This window comes from Erythranthe guttata, chromosome 12 (genome assembly GCF_056151865.1).
Source record: "Erythranthe guttata isolate IM_541 chromosome 12, IM_541, whole genome shotgun sequence".
NCBI classification, from domain to species: domain Eukaryota; kingdom Viridiplantae; phylum Streptophyta; class Magnoliopsida; order Lamiales; family Phrymaceae; genus Erythranthe; species Erythranthe guttata.
Genome location: NC_142544.1, coordinates 9,668,257 through 9,687,220, shown reverse-complemented (window position 1 = coordinate 9,687,220; position 18,964 = coordinate 9,668,257). Strand labels below are relative to the sequence as shown.

Sequence of the window (18,964 nt, the reverse complement as noted above, 5' to 3'; positions counted from 1 at the left end):
TCCCATCGACTCTCGATGTTTCTCATGGACCGATCTCGGTAAAGGCTTCGTAAAGGGGTCTGCAACGTTCTCTTCCGAGGTGACTCGTTCTACTTTAACTTCACCTCTATCAATGATCTCTCGGATCACATGATACTTTCTCAGAATATGCTTTGACTTCTGATGAGATTTCGGCTCCTTAGCTTGCGCCAAGGCTCCGGTGTTATCACAGTACAACGGTACTGGATCACTAGCATTAGGAATGACACCCAACTCTTGGATGAACTTCCTTATCCAACTCCCATCTTTTGCAGCTTTGGACGCTGCAATGTATTCCGCTTCGGTAGTGGAATCGGCCGTCGTGCTTTTCTTGGAACTCTTCCAACACACGGCACCACCATTAAGCGTGAATATAAATCCACAGTTCGACTTTGATTCGTCCACATCCGATTGAAAACTAGAGTCGGTAAAACCCTCTAATTTCAACTCGGCACCCCCATAGACCAAAAATATATCCTTAGTCCTTCGCAAGTACTTGAGGATATCTTTCACGGCTTTCCAGTGAGCTGGGCCGGGGTTAGACTGATATCTGCTTGTGACACTCACAGCATACGCAATATTGGGTCTCGTACACAGCATGCCATACATTATGCTTCCTATGGCAGAAGCATAGGGCGTCCTTTTCATCTCCTCGATTTCACTAGGTGTTTGCAGACACATAGATTTCGAGAGACGAAGCCCATGGGACATTGGCAAGAATCCCTTCTTGGATTCTTCCATGCTAAACCGTTTCATAACGGTGTCTATGTACAGGCTTTGGGATAACCCAAGCATCTTTCTCGCTCTATCTCTATAGATGCGAATTCCTAATACATAAGATGCTTCTCCCAAATCCTTCATTGAGAAACGTGTGGACAACCATGCTTTCGTTTGCTGCAACATTCCTACGTCATTCCCAATGAGTAGAATGTCATCAACGTAAAGAACTAAAAATATCACTGCCCTCCCACTAACCTTCTTGTATACACAAGGTTCCTCCGGATTCTTCTCAAAATCAAACTCTTTGATAGTTGAGTCGAACCTAATGTTCCAACTTCGGGATGCTTGTTTCAATCCATAAATGGATCGCTGGAGCTTGCAAACCTTTTGCTCACTTCCAGAAGATATGAAGCCTTCCGGCTGCGCCATGTAAATTTCTTCCTCAATATCTCCATTAAGGAAGGCGGTCTTCACATCCATTTGCCATATCTCGTAGTCGTACCACGCAGCTATGGCCAGCAAAATCCTAATGGACTTCAGCATCGCGACTGGCGAAAAAGTTTCCTCATAGTCAACGCCTTGCCTTGAGTGTAACCTTTCGCTACCAATCTAGCTTTATAGGTCGATACCTTTCCATCCACTCCAATTTTTTTCTTATAGATCCACTTGCAGCCTATAGGAACAATTCCCTTAGGTGGATCTACCAAAGTCCACACCTTGTTCGAGTACATGGAGTCCATTTCGGATTTTCATGGCAGTTAGCCAATGTCCCATGTCCGCATCCGATACGGCCTCATTTTATGTACTTGGATCTTGTCCAAGATCAACATGATCTTCATCATTCTCGAGGAGGAATAACCTATCCGGCATTTTCCGAACTCTTTCGGATCTACGTACCGTAGGTTCAGGAGGTATATTAGTGTATTGTTGTATTGTTACTTGTTCTTGCGCTTGAACTTCACTTTGTGGTTTTTGAACTACTTCAAGTTCTATCATGCTGCCTTTTCTATCGGATAGAAACTCCCTTTCCAAAAAGGTGGCATTTCTTGAAACAAACGTCTTTGCTTCCTTGACATAACAGAATTCGTATCCCATTGAATCTTCGGGATACCCCACAAAATAGCACAAGTCGGATTTACTATCCAACTTATCTCCCACTAATCGCTTCACATAAGCGGGAAAACCCCATATCCTAATATGTTTGTAGTTGGGTTTCCGGGAATGCCAAAGTTCTTTATCATTAATATCTCACTACGTTTTGCTGAAATTCGCCTTAGGGGCCCCCACTACCTTCACCCACTTCGAACTTGCTGTTTGAAAAGGGAACTCTTTCCTTTCTCTTCTTTTGGGGAGAACTATTCTTTCCAGAAGTAACAGCAATGAGAACAGACTTCTCTTTCTTAATGGTGGACTCGAAACTAACCAACATGTTCATTAACTAATCCAAGGGCGGATCTAGTTTGTTCAAGTTTTCACTATGAACAATTCATAGGAACTAGGAAGAGACAACAGGATCAAATCCAACGAGAGCTCGGCCGGGAGGGTGACATCGAGATGCACTAGCTTTTCAAGGATAGTGATCATTTTGAGACAGTGCTCGTGGACCGAAGTCCCTTCGTGCAGTCTCGCTGTGATCAACTCCTTTGTAGCAGCGTACCTCGATGCCCTAATATTCTCACTATACATGCTATCGAGATGAGCCTTTATATCGAAAGCATGCATGTGAGACTCATATTTCATCGCAAGCGCGGGCTCCATGGCGGCTATCATATAGCACCTAGCATGTGTGTCATCTTTCTTCCAAGCTTCATAAGTTTCCTTTTCAGCACCAGTCGCTGTGGCAGGTATAGTGGCGGGAAGTCTCTCGTTCAAAACATAGAGACGCCCCTCAACGGTTAGCACAAGCTTAAGACTACGCAACCAATCTAGGTAATTAGGGCCATTGAGTTTATTGTCGAGGATTGACATTATGGGATTCATAGACATGATTATTTGAGAGGTATAGAGAAGAGGATTATTTGAGAGGTATAGAGAAGAGGATTATTAGAGATTCACGTTAAATGATTGTTACAATTAAATGTTTGGCCTTATGTTATTTAATTGTTCTCCCACTAATTTTATCGAGTTCCACTTCCCTCTAGTAGACAAACGAGAAAACTGATTTTTCTTAATGGGCTTTAGGTCCAATAGACAAATATAACCCGTAGTTAATCTAGCCCGATTATATTTGCCCAAAGGTAGATCACAATCAATCATATCCACAATATGACCCTAAATTAATTTTCCTCACACTTGATAATGACCTAAGTTAATCTCGCGAATATCAAAATCGTCGTGTGTCAAGTCTAACCTACCAATCAAAGATGCTCATAGAACTTGATTATGCCAAACTAATGCAGTCCCTAGTTAATCTAGCCGACCACGTTAATCCAACATAACCCTTTTCTATGGCTACCTTCATCGCTATGTCAATTGAATTACAGCTTACTCTACCATAGCACTCCCCACTAACACGGCTTACTGCACTACAGTAAAGGGCTACACATAATCCAACCGTTGGCAGAAGGAAAGAAATAACTCAACAGATTGGGTTTTTCTTTATAGCTTGAAATGATTCTTAATTAAATTAAGAATGAGGGATTTTTATTAAAAGGTTTTATCTCATCAGAAGGTTCGGATTGGTCTATGTGATTCCTACATCTATGTTCTCTAAAGGTATATGGAAACGCATATTGTCCTAAGAGGAACATACGACCTAACTACATAATTAATTACATTAATTAATTATCGGATTTTCAAAATAATTATAGAACCTCAACCAGCATAAATCATTCATATAATGTTGAGGTACTACTAATTAAGTTGAACTTATAATCAATATTATATTTGTGTTCTATTAATTGAAATCAATTTAACAATTTAAATCAATTTGATTAATCTAACCCCTATTTACTAAAATAGATGATTGTTGACTCAATTATCTAATTGGGATTAATTGAAAATAATTTTCCAAAAATTAAAATCAATTTGTTTTAAGTTTAATTTTAGAAAATCTGAAATAATTTTTTTTTTTTTTTTTATTTTCAGTGAACCGGTTCGGCCCAACCGGTCTGACCGGTTTGGACCGAAGCGGTCCGGTTCTGCTCGGTCCAGTTGACCCAAATCAGTGGGCCGGGTCAGTCAGACCGAGAACTGGTCTGACCGACCCTAATCCACTTGGATTCGCTCAATTGTATCGTGCACAACCATCGAACCGGCCGGTCCGACCGGTTCGATCCGAACAATTAAAAACCGACGTTTTAAAAATAATTTCAGATCCGATTTTCCAATTTTAAACAATTTTAAAGCTGGAAAAATTCTAAACAATATTTCAAAAATATTTTAAACTTACGAAAACTCCCAATTACATAATACAACAATCACTACTTTAATAAATCGAACATGCATAAAATCATAGCATATTATAACGAACGCAATTAATTGCGCAACGAGCTCTGATACCACTGTTGGGTTTCGGGCACGCGTACGCAGCGGAAAACAAAAATTTAATGCGATTTAAACGACTTTAAAGCACATGAGCACATGCCCGATGTTAAGTATATATTTTTATACTTTATCGTATCTTTTTATTTGAGCTTTTTGTGTGAATTAACGATAATTGGTGCTTAAAAAGTTGATTTATTGTATTCTAGGTACAAATTGAAGAATTGGAAAAGTTTTGGGTCAAAACTGCAATTTTGGAGAAAATATGGGCCAAAAGTGAAATAATCAAAATATGCTGAAAATTGGCTGAAAACAGGCCCGCACGGCCGTGCCAAAATTAGCCTATTTTTGGCACGGCCGTGCCAAATGCTGAATTTGGGCAGAAGGTTCGGCGATTCTCGCGCGGCCGTGCGAGAATTGCACTGATTTTCGCGCGGTCGTGCCAAATCACGCTGGAGACAATTTTGGACTTTTAAACACACAAGGAAACCTAGAATCATCTGCCAAGTTGGGACATCTATTTAAGCCCAAACCAAGCACGAATCAAAGGACTTTTGGACACAACCTTGGAGCGAGAGAAGTGAGAGAACGAAGAATCGAAGACGGAGAATTGACAACTCTTCATCATAATTCTTCTTTCACCTATCTTTTCTTAATCTATAACTTTTATTACTTTTATTATGTTTTTCGTTATGAGTAGCTAAGTTTTTAATCTAGGATTTTGTTGGAACCCTATGTGGGGATTGTGAACCCGTTTTCTTGAGATTATGCAATTATGATTTTATGATTATTTCTTATATTTGTTATGATTGTTAGTGCATGAACTTGATCAATTTATGTGCTTTATCTGTGATTATTGGGATTGACTCGACAGAGCTATTTTGATAATTAGACGGTAAGTATAAGAACCTTCGAGTAGTTTTCACCGAATGAGTGTGTCAATTGCATGTGGTGTCGTAGACATACAGATATCACCTTAGGTAGCCATTTACGAGACTTGTTAGTTAATGCTTTATTCATAATTGGTTTGCATAGACATATAGTGAATCGTTTATGATTAATAGACTCATAATACACGCGACAGCGGGTTATGAGTAAATTAGTGTCTCGGGTTAATAATCATGAATCATATATTTCATAATTGAGGGGTTTTGGGTGAGCAATTCTTGCATAGGGGGAAGATAAAATCCTAGGTCCGTCTTTATTGATATTTTCTCGTGTTTAATTGCTTTCATAATTAGTTTAATTATTTAGTTGATTAAATTTGACAAATTTGCGTAGGCTGGATAAAAATCATAATTGTTAGAATTTGGTACTTAGGATTGGATAATTTGAGTATTCCCTGTGGGATCGACATCCGACTCTCACGAGTCCACTTTTACTACTTGTTTGCGATACGTGCACTTGCGTGTTAGGTATTTAGCACCCAACACCCGACAATTTAAAACAATTAATTGCGTACCTTTGCGCTTCCAGCGAAATTAAAAACAACGTACATGCTAAATTATTTAACCGAATTTAAATCAATTAGCATGCTCGCGTTTAAATCAAATAACATGCTCGTAATATATAAATCAATTTCATGTAGCCACATAAAATCATACAAGAACGAACATACTTATTTAATTTAAACATAATCGAATTCATCAATGATTGATTCGAAAGGTTTACCTCTTGAAGCGTGAGGTAGGAGCGCTAAGCAAGATGAGATTGCTACGGAAACCAATCCGTGAAATCCGGGGCAGCAACGGCAATGCAGCGACGGCGATGATCCGAGCTACGGCGGCGCATGTGATTCACGCGCAGAGAAGATGGCTAGTTGCTCTTCCACTCCTATTGATCCAACCTGTTTGCTGATCTGAAATTACAGCCTTGCTCCGACTTCAGTATCTCCATGCGTATTTACTGGATAAACAATTCCTTCTGGAAGATGGTAGATTTATGAGTCGTGAAGCTTCTGTCAAAATTTCACGTCCATCGGATGACCGGTTGATTTATGGCGAATTTTCTCGCTGGGCAGCGCAGAAAATCCGAGAGCAGTTTTTCGGAATTGCCTTCTCGCATCTTCGATTCCTCGATCTTCCTCCTCTTGGATTTCACCTCGTATACTTCGATCTACTAAACACGTGGCACTAGACACGTAATAGTCAGAATAACGGAAGAAAAGAAAGAAGGAAAGGAATACCGAAAGAGATCGGCCAACGGGTGGCCGATTCCGGCGAATTTCCGGCGACGGCGCGGTGGTGGTGGCCGTGGGAGAGGGTGGCTGATCGAGAGAGGCAGCGGCTACGGTTATGAACGTGTGTTCTCTTAGTTGTGTGTGTGCAAGACCTATAAATCAAGTATTTATATGTCTTGCATAAAACCCTAACGGGCTTAAGTTGGACCGGGCCCAACAGCTTAAGTTCGTTAGTTCTTTTACTTGCTCATCTCTCTCAATTCAATGATCGGAAAATTGTAACGATTACATTTTTGGAATCATTATAATGTCCTCGTCATTACGAGTGCCAACTCTCGATTTCCAACTTTCCAAAAGTGGAAACCCTAATTCAGTGCACTTTCTAAATTTGGAAACTTCCCGATTTAGAAGGTTCACTAATACGTTCGCCTATTCTTTTCCTTTTCTTATTCTCATTCATAATTCCAAATTACGAATGTTGGACCCAATCATATTGACTTCCAATCATGCAAAGATAAACATATTTTACCTTTGACCGTTTATTCAAAGATCTCATGTGCACAAGCAGTGTGACCCTCGATGGTTCAGGTGTAAGCTAGCCGTGGGCCCACAACCCTTTGTGGTCAAAACTCGTCCCCTTAGAGTTACGATTAAGATGAAATTCGTTTCACTTAATCACCCAACGAATCAAGATTGGCGTCTAGCAACTACGCGTCATGATTCCCTAGATACAAATGAAGTGCCTGCAAGAACCTTCAGATATAGTTAACGTACAGTACGGTCCCTTCGATTCATATGTCCCGATTGAACTAGAGGCATTGGTTCATCGAGACCTCTTTATTTGTTCAATGACGGTGCGATCGTTCTAAGTGTTGTAATCCTTACGTGCATGACTTAGAGAATCGAATTCTCTAATCATCACTTAGTCAGCTCTGGCCAGAGACTTAGAATGGTTACAAACTTTCAGAACACACAAGACATCCAAGACTTTTCTAGCGATCGAATCCCCGACTACAATGCACAGACCTCCCACTAGATTTCGGACTGCACGAACACTGGCCCTTGGGATGGTCCTCAATGGAACTCAGAGACAGGTCACGATACAGCTGGTCCTCTAGTGAAGTCACGGTGATGTCTAGGTCATAAGGACTAATGGTGTACAACTATACCATAGATATATCTACTCGATTATCGGGAACCACTTAGAGATTTCTAGGGTGAGGGAGTTCAGTGAACTCGTCAACTTACGAGCACCCACTTATGCATGCCGATATCACAATACCGTTTACTGATGAGATGCAGTACACATACACTAAGTGCTAGTCTTAATGGGAAAGGTCGATATCCTCATTAGTGGCGTAACCCTTCGACTAGGAACACGTTTAACAGTTATAATACTTAAGTAAATATCTCACGATCCTAACGATCAATTACTAGTACTTGTAATAACTGAAAGGACTATATCTATGCTTGTGACAAAGGGACAAAGATATAGAATGCCAAGGTGTTTTATCATTAATACGAATAAAGGTTCGTTTATTACCATAATAAATACGAAAGACCACAGCCACAAGTTGGCTTGTTGGTCACCTACTCTAACAGAAAGTTCTAGGATCACATCCTTGGTCAACTTCATCAACGAGGAATAACCTATCGGGCGCTTTCCGAACTCTTTCGGATCTACGCAGCAACGGTTAAGGAGGTATATTAGTGGTTTGTTGAATTGGTTCATTATCTGATTGTTGTGCTTGAACTTCAGATTGTGGTTCTCGAACTTCTTCGAGATCAACTACACTGCCCTTTCTATCCGATAGAAATTCCTTCTCAAGGAACACGGCATTTCTCGAGACGAACACCTTTGCCTAGGAAACATAGTAGAATTCGTATCCCATGGAATCCTCGGGATACCCCACAAAATAGCATAGGTCGGATTTTCTATCCAACTTATCTCCCACTAGCCGCTTCACGTAACCGGGACAACCCCATATCCTAATATGTTTAAACGTGGGTTTCTTGGAGTGCCAAAGTTCATAAGGTGTGGAGTTAACTGCTTTGGTATTAACCCTATTCAGCAAATACACGGCAGTTAGGAGTGCATGACCCCACAGGTATGCCGGTAGCTCGGTGAACCTCATCATAGATCGAACCATGTCTAACAGTGTTCGATTCCGACGTTCGGAAACTCCATTAAGTTCAGGAGTTCCAGGAGGAGTCCATTGAGATAGAATCCCATTCTCTTTAAGATAGTCTAAAAACTCAGTACTTAAGTATTCGCCACCACGATCGGATCGTAGTTTCTTAATACGTCTACCGAGTTGGTTTTCTACTTGGTGTCTAAAATCTTTGAACTTTTCGAAAGTTTCAGACTTGTACATCATTAAGTACACGAAACCATACCTAGAATAATCATCGGTAAAGGTAACGAAGTAGTTAAAACCACCCCTAGCACTAACGCTTAGTGGACCACACACGTCTGAATGGATCAAATCCAAAAGACCCTCGGCTCGTTCCATCTTCCCTTTGAAGGGAGTCTTGGTCATTTTTCCTTTAAGGCAGGACACACAAAATTGAAGTGATTTCACGTCCTCCAAGGAGAACATTCCTTCACTTACAAACTTGTTCATCCTTCTCAAGGAAATGTGACCCAGTCGAGCGTGCCAAAGTTGTGCGGGGTTAAGACTTGTATCTTTTCGTTTTGCTGATATAACGTTAATTGGTATTTCATTTGGATTTAGTTCATATAAGTTGTTTATAAGTTGTCCCTTACAAATCATATTTTGATCTTTTTGTATAATGCAAATCGAATTTCCAAAAACAAAAGTAAAACCTTCATTATCCAAAACCGGAATAGAAATAAGGTTTCGAATAAGTGACAGAACAAATAAACAATTGTTCAAAACATTGGAAAAACTAAAATCCAAAACAGAAAGATAAATCGTCCCAATGGCTTCAGCAGCAACCCTTGCTCCGTTGCCCATTCTTAGGTAGGTCTCACCCACATTAAGCCTCCTACTTCTTGTCATGAGCTGCAAATCATTACAAAGATGTGAGCCACAACCAGTATCCAATACCCAAGAAGAAGATTTAACGGACAAATTAACTTCTATTAAATACGTACCCTTTTCAGAACGTTTCTGATCGAGGTAAGCCTTGCAGTTGCGTCGCCAATGGCCCTTCTTTCCACAATGATGGAAAGCGTCATCAACTTGCTTGGTGACCTTGTCATTCTTCACTCCGCTCGACTCGCCCTTCTCAAGTTTCTTGCTCGGGCCGAAACTCCTTTCTTTCCTTTTCTTCTGTAAAGAACCTTTCTTCGCAGAAGGAGCAACTAGGAGAACAGATTTCTTGATCGTGGACTCATAGCTGACCAACATGTTCAACAACTCATCCAATGGTGGATCGAGCTTGTTCATGTTGAAGTTCACTATGAACGATTCATAAGAACTATGAAGGGACAGTAGGATCAAATCCACCGAGAGCTCGGCAGGGAGGGTGACATCAAGGCTCACCAACTTCTCAAGGAGAGTGATCATCTTGAGACCGTGCTTGTGGACCAAAGCCCCTTCACGCAGCCTCATGGTGATCAACTCCTTGGTAGCTGAGTACCTCGATGCCCTAGTATTCTCACTGTACATGCTTTCAAGATGATGCTTGATATGATAAGCATGCACGTGAGACTCATACTTCCTCGCAAGCTCTGGCACCATGGATGCTAGCATGTAGCACCTCGCATGGAGGTCGTCCTTCTTCCATGCCTCAAAAGTGGCAGTCTGGTCAGAAGTAGCAGTCGCAGGGAGAGCAGCGGGGGGACGTTCATTGAGCACATAGAGACGCTCCTCGACTTGGAGCACAAGTTTCAGATTGCGAAGCCAATCCAAATAGTTTGGACCGGTGCGTTTGTTTTGGTCGAGGATAGAGGAAAGGGGATGTTTGGACATTGTTGCTGAGAAAATTTTAAGAAGACAATAATTAGAGTTTAGTTCGTAATAATCGTTACAATTAAAATTTTGGACTTTTATGTTTTAATTGTTCTCCTACTAATTTTATCGAATTCCACCACCCTCTAGCAGACAATCGAGAAAACTTATTTTTCTTTAATGGGCTTTAGGTCCAATAGCGCTAATGTAACCCGTAGTTAATCTATCCCGATTACATAAGCCTAAAGGTAGAGTACTATCAATCATATCACTATGTGACCCTAAAGATCGATTTACATCACACTTGATAATGACCTAAGTTAATCTAGCGAATATCAAAATCTTCGTGTGTCAAGTCTAGCCTACCAATATGAGATGTCATAGATCCAACTATATTAAACTAATGCAATCCCTTGTTAATCTAGCCGACCACATTAATCCAATATAATTTTATCTATGACCATATCTCCATCTAATGTCAATTAAATTACAGCTTATCCCACAATAGCACTCCCCGCTAACACGGCTTACTACACTATTATGAGAGGCTACACATAATTTAATTGTTGGTAGAAGGAAAGAAAAATTCAACAATTTGGTTTTTCTTTGTAGCTTGATAATTATTCTTGATTAAGAATGAGGGATTTTATTTATTAAATCTTATTAGCTCATCGGAAGTTTTAGGTTATGATCGTTTGTGATTCCTACAACTATGTTCTCTAGGTATGTGGAAACGCATATGGATCCAAAGAGAGACATACGATCATCATCGTACTTAATCACAATTATTCATCTCATGAATTAATTAATAAATACGATTAATTGCAAATATAATTAACGGACTCCCTTCATTCATAAATCAATCAAATAAGAATGAAGTCCATTAATTATTTGCCATCTACTTTGTGTTCCATTAATTAAACTAATTTAACGATTAAATTAAATAATTAATCCAACACTATTCTTTGAATTCAAATTAAATTAATGGATCAATTATCTAATTGGGTTTAATTGATAAATAATTTCAAAAATTAAAAATCAATTAATTTTTAATATTAATATCAGAAAATCAAACAATTTTTTTTTTTTGTGTGTGCTGACCGGACCGGTCAGACGGGTCCGACCGGACCGGTTCGGTCAGCTGAAAAACAGCAGAAAAATTGAGTTTAAATTTTTTTATATTTTCTGAAATATTCAAAATATTTAATTAATATTAAAACACCCAATTCGATAACACCAATAATTCAACAATTCAACAAATCGAAGCATGCTTTCGAAAGCGATAAACACGTTGACAAATAAACGATTAACCCGTGGCTCTGATACCACTGTTGGGGATCGTGCATGTATACGCAGCGGAATTTAAAAATTTTATATCGATGTAGTTTCGATTACATGCATAAACTAATCACATAGTCAACGTACCTTAACGCTTCCGCCATACATATGGTAATTATCGATTTAATTGAAAAACACGTAAAACCGAAAATTACGAAACATGCTTGTTCATCATACAATAAAATCGAAACACGTAATCACATATTACTCACACTCGTAAATTATAATTCATACAAACGTGCTCGAATTAATTTACGAAAGTTTCGATTTATTTACCTCTTGTAGCGTGAGATTTCGACGAATCGAAACCTAGAACCAATCACGTACAAGCTGCAAATTATCAATCCTCGGGGCTGCAACTCACGGCTGGAACAAGCTGATCCAGCAAGCGACGAACGGCGGTGTGAGGCAGCAGCAACGGCGGCGCGTGGCAGCAGCAGCGGCGGTGCGTGGATTGCGTAGCGGCGGTGCACCGGCGGTGCGTGGATTCGTCGGGGCAGCATCTCCTCTCCAATTAGGTTTCACCTCGTATTTTCGACCCACTCGAACTACAGCACTAGATGTGAACGAGTCAGATAAACAACAAGAATAAAATGAAGGAAACGAGAGGAGAAAACCGGCGGTTTTCCGGCGGTGATCGGCGGGGCAGCAACGGCCGAAGTGGAGGAGCGGCTAGGGCTTGGACGGCTAGGGTTTTGGTCCATCAAATCTGATCTCAAACTCTTGTTTGAGGTTTATTTATACTTAGGGTTTTTTAACCCTAGTGGGTTTAAGTCATTGGGCTTGACGCACTGATGTATTAAGCCCATTCCCTCGTCGGCCTCGTTTCTAATAAACGATCGTTCACAAAATTATAACAAAATTATATTTGTGACGAGCTCAAAGTCCTCGTCGATACGAGTGCCTCTTCGAAATTTCCAATTTCCAAAATTGGAAACTTCCACTTCAGTGGACTTGCTAAATCGGGAAACTTCCCAATTTAGAAAGTTCACTGAATTCCGCATGTCTCTCTTTCTCTACGTTTATTCCGATTCGCAATCAACAATTACGAATCTTGGATTCAATCATATCGACATCCAATCGTTCAAAGATTAACACATTAATCTATGCTTGTTGTTATCAAGGATCTATATTACACGAGAAGTGTGATCCTCAATGGTTAAGGTGTATGCTAGCCGTGGGCTCACAACTCTTTGTGATTCGAACAACACATTGTTCTTATACGAACTCCTCCCAAGAGTCCCGATTAGAGTAAAACTCATTTTACCTAATCCCCGATCAAATCGGTGCCCAACGAATCAAGATTGGCGTCTAGCAACTACGCATCATGATTCCCTAGATACAAGTGAAGTGCCTGCAAGAACCTTATGATATAGTTAGCCAGGGCCGGTCCAACGAATTTGGGGGCCCTAAGCAAGTTTTGAAAAAAATGTCCATTTCTTCGATAATATTATTGAACTTTTTCATAATTAATATATTTTTACATTAGAGGTGTTTATTAAACTAACAAAAACGAAACTACTATATACATATAAAATTAAGCAGTGATATATGGTGAAGCAAAAACACAGTACTATATTATAATAAGAAAAAAAATCATACTTAGAATATAATATAATTTATTAGCTTTGGTTAAAATTTGATGCATGAAAATGACCTATATTCAAGAAATTATATGTATATTATATGTCAAATACTCAAATTAAAGAACACAAACCTTGTATGCAGAATTTGAAGAATGGGAAAGCAATTCCCCTGCAACCGCCGCAACCACCGAAAAAGTTAGAAGAATAAGTTTTGTAATTGTTTAAGTTGTTTGCTAGTATAGTACTATTCTTTTTTAATTGATGCTTGACTTTTAGAGCTTTGGGCCCACAAAACTAAAGAAGCAATTCTTTTTTTTTCTGCCTATCATGTAAACGAGAATATCAAATATTTAATTTTTGCAATATATATCATACACTTTTTTTTTTTGGGTGCCCCTTCCTAGTTGGGGGCCCAAAGCAAATGTTTCCCCTGCAATACCCATGGGCCGGGCCTGTAGTTAGCGTACAGTACGATCCTTTCGCAGCACATGTCCCGATTGAACTAGAGGCATTGGTTCACCGAGACCTCTTATAAAGTTCAATAACCGTGCGGCCTTGTAGGTCGATACCTTTCCATCTACTCCAATTTTCTTCTTATTGATACACTTGCAGCCTATGGGAACGATTCCCTCGGGTGGATCTACCAAGGTCCATACCTTGTTGGAGTACATAGAGTCCATTTCGGATTTCATGGCATTAAGCCAATGTCCCTTGTCTGTATCCGATACAGCTTCGTTGAAAGTTCTAGGATCACATCCTTGGTCAACTTCATCAACGAGGAATAACCTATCGGACGCTCTCCGAACTCTTTCGGATCTACGCATCAACGGTTCAGGAGGTATATTAGTGGTTTGTTGAATTGGTTCATTATCTGATTGTTGTGCTTGAACTTCAGATTGTGGTTCTCGAACTTCTTCGAGATCAACTACACTGCCCTTTCTATCCGATAGAAATTCCTTCTCAAGGAACACGGCATTTCTCGAGACGAACACCTTTGCCTCGGAAACATAGTAGAATTCGTATCCCATGGAATCCTCGGGATACCCCACAAAATAGCATAGGTCGGATTTTCTATCCAACTTATCTCCCTCTAGCCGCTTCACGTAACCGGGACAACCCCATATCCTAATATGTTTAAACGTGGGTTTCTTGGAGTGCCAAAGTTCATAAGGTGTGGAGTTAACTGCTTTGGTATTAACCCTATTCAGCAAATACACGGCAGTTAGGAGTGCATGACCCGACAGGTATGCCGGTAGCTCGGTGAACCCCATCATAGATCGAACCATGTCTAACAGTGTTCGATTCCGACGTTCAGAAACTCCATTAAGTTCAGGAGTTCCAGGAGGAGTCCATTGAGACAGAATCCCATTCTCTTTAAGATAGTCTAACAACTCAGTACTTAAGTATTCGCCACCACGATCGGATCGTAGTTTCTTAATACGTCTACCAAGTTGGTTTTCTACTTGGTGTCTAAAATCTTTGAACTTTTCGAAAGTTTCAGACTTGTACTTCATTAAGTACACGAAACCATACCTAGAATAATCATCGATAAAGGTAACGAAGTAGTTAAAACCACCCCTAGCACTAACGCTTAGTGGACCACACACGTCTGAATGGATCAAATCCAAAAGACCCTCGGCTCGTTCCATCTTCCCTTTGAAGGGAGTCTTGGTCATTTTTCCTTTAAGGCAGGACACACAAGTTTGAAGTGATTTCACGTCCTCCAAGGAGAACATTCCTTCACTTACAAACTTGTTCATCCTTCTCAAGGAAATGTGACCCAGTCGAGCGTGCCAAAGTTGTGCGGGGTTAAGACTTGTATCTTTTCGTTTTGCTGATATAACGTTAATTGGTATTTCATTTGGATTTAGTTCATATAAGTTGTTTATAAGTTGTCCCTTACAAATCATATTTTGATCTTTTTGTATAATGCAAATCGAATTTCCAAAAACAAAAGTAAAACCTTCATTATCCAAAACAGGAATAGAAATAAGGTTTCGAATAAGTGACGGAACAAATAAACAATTGTTCAAAACAATGGAAAAACTAAAATCCAAAACAGAAAGATAAATCGTCCCAATGGCTTCAGCAGCAACCCTTGCTCCGTTGCCCATTCTTAGGTAGGTCTCACCCACATTAAGACTCCTACTTCTTGTCATGAGCTGCAAATCATTACAAAGATGTGAGCCACAACCAGTATCCAATACCCAAGAAGAAGATTTAATGGACAAATTAACTTCTATTAAATACGTACCCTTTTCAGAACGTTTCTGATCGAGGTAAGCCTTGCAGTTGCGTCGCCAATGGCCCTTTCTTTCCACAATGATGGCAAGCGTCATCAACTTGCTTGGTGACCTTGTCATTCTTCACTCCGCTCGACTCGCCCTTCTCAAGTTTCTTGCTCGGGCCGAAACTCCTTTCTTTCCTTTTCTTCTGTAAAGAACCTTTCTTCGCAGAAGGAGCAACTAGGAGAACAGATTTCTCCTTCTTGATCGTGGACTCATAGCTGACCAACATGTTCAACAACTCATCCAATGGTGGATCGAGCTTGTTCATGTTGAAGTTCACTATGAACGATTCATAAGAACTATGAAGGGACAGTAGGATCAAATCCACCGAGAGCTCGGCAGGGAGGGTGACATCAAGGCTCACCAACTTCTCAAGGAGAGTGATTTTCTTGAGACCGTGCTTGTGGACCGAAGCCCCTTCACGCAGCCTCATGGTGATCAACTCCTTGGTAGCTGAGTACCTCGATGCCCTAGTATTCTCACTGTACATGCTTTCAAGATGATGCTTGATATGATAAGCATGCACGTGAGACTCATACTTCCTCGCAAGCTCTGGCACCATGGATGCTAGCATGTAGCACCTCGCATGGAGGTCGTCCTTCTTCCATGCCTCAAATGTGGCAGTCTCGTCAGAAGTAGCAGTCGCAGGGAGAGCAGCGGGGGGACGTTCATTGAGCACATAGAGACGCTCCTCGACTTGGAGCACAAGTTTCAGATTGCGAAGCCAATCCAAATAGTTTGGACCGGTGCGTTTGTTTTGGTCGAGGATAGAGGAAAGGGGATGTTTGGACATTGTTGCTGAGAAAATTTTAAGAAGACAATAATTAGAGTTTAGTTCGTAATAATCGTTACAATTAAAATTTTGGACTTTTATGTTTTAATTGTTCTCCCACTAATTTTATCGAATTCCACCACCCTCTAGCAGACAATCGAGAAAACTTATTTTTCTTTAATGGGCTTTAGGTCCAATAGCGCTAATGTAACCCGTAGTTAATCTATCCCAATTACATAAGCCTAAGGCCCATTTTGGTTGGGCTGATCCGGGCAGATTGATCTTCTTATCTGGGCGGATCTTTGATTTGGTTCACTATAGCTGGATCCGGATAGATCCTGGGCCCGGGTTCGGATCCACCAATTACGTGATAGCAGATCTCACCGTGGGAGGTGTGATCGGGTAATCCGATTTTTTTCCCTTAAAACCGTGAAGTGCTATTACCCTATTGCCCTCAAAGTACATTTGTAGTTACAATTGTACCAGGTATAAATACATATTATCTCCTTCAACGAAGCCCTAGTTTCTTCTCTGTCATTGCCATTGGTCATCGCCGACTTCCAATTCTCCTTCTTTGCCGTTTATCGTTGAAATTGGCAGCTTCGGCGGCGTGGAGGCACTTCTTTGCGGCACCGTGAGGTGAGTTTTCCAAATATAACTGGACACATTAATATTCTCCACTCTTCGTACATTGGATATGGCATGCTTTGGATGGTTGTCATTGTTGACTCCATTTATTAACTAAATAAAAATTTAACCCACCAGATCCCCAATTGGACTCAATTTATTTGTTTGGAATTATTGGGTAAAATGTGCGGTTTCATCATTGAACAACAATTGGTGATAATTTGTACTACGGTGTTTGTTGGGCAGACGGTCTTTCGAGCTCATAAAGAATATGCCACAGTTCCCCCAAAAATTCCCATCTTTTTATGGAAGTAGCATGATATTAATTTGGAATTTTTGATTTTATTCAGCTGGAATTGCAGTGGGATAATATTGGATTGTTTGTGAGGTTGCATCATTCAACTAAAATATGTGATAATTTTGCATCATTTAACTAAAAATACACTGCATAAGTTATCTATTATTGACTTTTGATGCCTTTTCTTGGAATTATGTGGTGGAGAAGCATGACATTTTCCAGGTGGTGAATAATTTCAGAAATTTAGCTGCAAAAATATTTTCCATATTTCTGTGTTGGACTGAACTCTCACATGTCATGCTTGTGTGAAGAATAAGAAAAACGGTGGGCACAAAACTTGGAAACACGTGCAATCATTTATAAGGTAATTAACTTATAACAGAGCAGAGTCAGCTTTGGCTCTTTTGATATTTTTTTGATCCTTTTTTCAAGGAAAAATGGATCGAGTTACAACATTTGTGCATATTATGGAGTCACTAATGATATTATTTGTTTACGATTTGACGAATTGGTTTTTGTTACTTCTATCGAAGATTATTGCCCATATGTATTTAATCACTTACCTACCGAATCATATTTACTTTCTCGTTATCTAAGATGGCATCCACTTCTGTTATTGTTAATATAGTTTTCATAATTGCTCATTGTTAACTCTTTACTTTTGTAATCAATATTCATGTGAAATTAGTAGCATCATGGTGGTCTGGTTAAGGGAGAGTGAGCTGAATAGGGCAGTTGAGATAGATGGACTTGAGTGATGTTAACATGCTTGCGAGAAAACTAAGGCTTTCTTGGGTGGGCGGTGGGAGATTGGAGAGAAACAGTTGCAATGCTAAGTGAATAGTTCATTTATAGAAGAAGGAATTATAGAACTTTTGATTTAAATAATGCCTAATTTGTTTCAAGAGTTGCAGTTGATGTCATTCTCTATAGGGAATTCTTTAGCTCTTTATATCTCACTTTAGGGATGCTGACACGTGTGTTGCATTTGTTCATATGTACTCAGGTTCACCGAGCATGACTAATGTGACAAAATTGATGTTCTTGTGAAGGTAAGTGAAATTAAGTGTCTGCTTCTCGTCTTCGCATGGTTACTCGTTTAATTGTATTATCATTGTAGGTGACTGATATCTGCAGCTCCCAAGCTTTTGTTTTGCCTTGTACATGGAAAAGACAGAAAAGGGGGTTATGGTTTGAATGATCCTCGAAGGTCGCTACTTCGGATAGATAGACTACCATCCACTTACAAGGCGACGAAGAAATTTTCCGTATTCGGACCCCATCTTGCGGCGTTATTTATATTTAAGATACTTTATTTCTTCTTTAATTTAATTTTGTGGTGGACATTATAGTAGTCCACTTGTTTGTCACAAATATAAATTTTATGTAATATGGCAGATTATATTACGCAAATTTTCTACAAGTATTTTGTGAAGTTTCTGTTAGTTTGGATGTCTAACATGGCCTCCAAAAAATTATGTTATTTTGGAGCTTTTGCTCAATTTTATTAGCTTCATATTTTGTAGAAAATAGAAAATATAGATAATGACATCTAATTGTTATATTAATGTTCATTTTTCCAATAATAAACACAAATTATAAATTACAATACAATAGAAAAAAGCAAGAATGAAGTCACCCCATAACATAAACAACTACAAACGTTTATTTTGGAAGTAAAGCAAATTCATCATAGCTTGGGCCTTGGTGTATTATATAATAATAAAAAGGGCTTGCA

At 39.6% G+C, this 18,964-nt stretch overlaps 1 long non-coding RNA gene across 2 annotated transcripts; it reads left to right on the top strand.

Moving 5' to 3' along the window:
* The first annotated feature begins 16,759 nt into the window (after window positions 1–16,759).
* Window positions 16,760–18,671, top strand: LOC105954298 (uncharacterized). 2 transcript variants are annotated; one of them, XR_001172508.2, is made up of 4 exons: window positions 16,760–16,940; window positions 17,434–17,590; window positions 18,233–18,278; window positions 18,347–18,671. It is a non-coding gene; the product is annotated as an uncharacterized LOC105954298 (long non-coding RNA). The 2 variants fall into 2 exon arrangements; XR_016034959.1 differs by having other exon boundaries at window positions 16,777–16,940; window positions 17,431–17,590.
* Window positions 18,672–18,964: the final 293 nt, after the last annotated feature.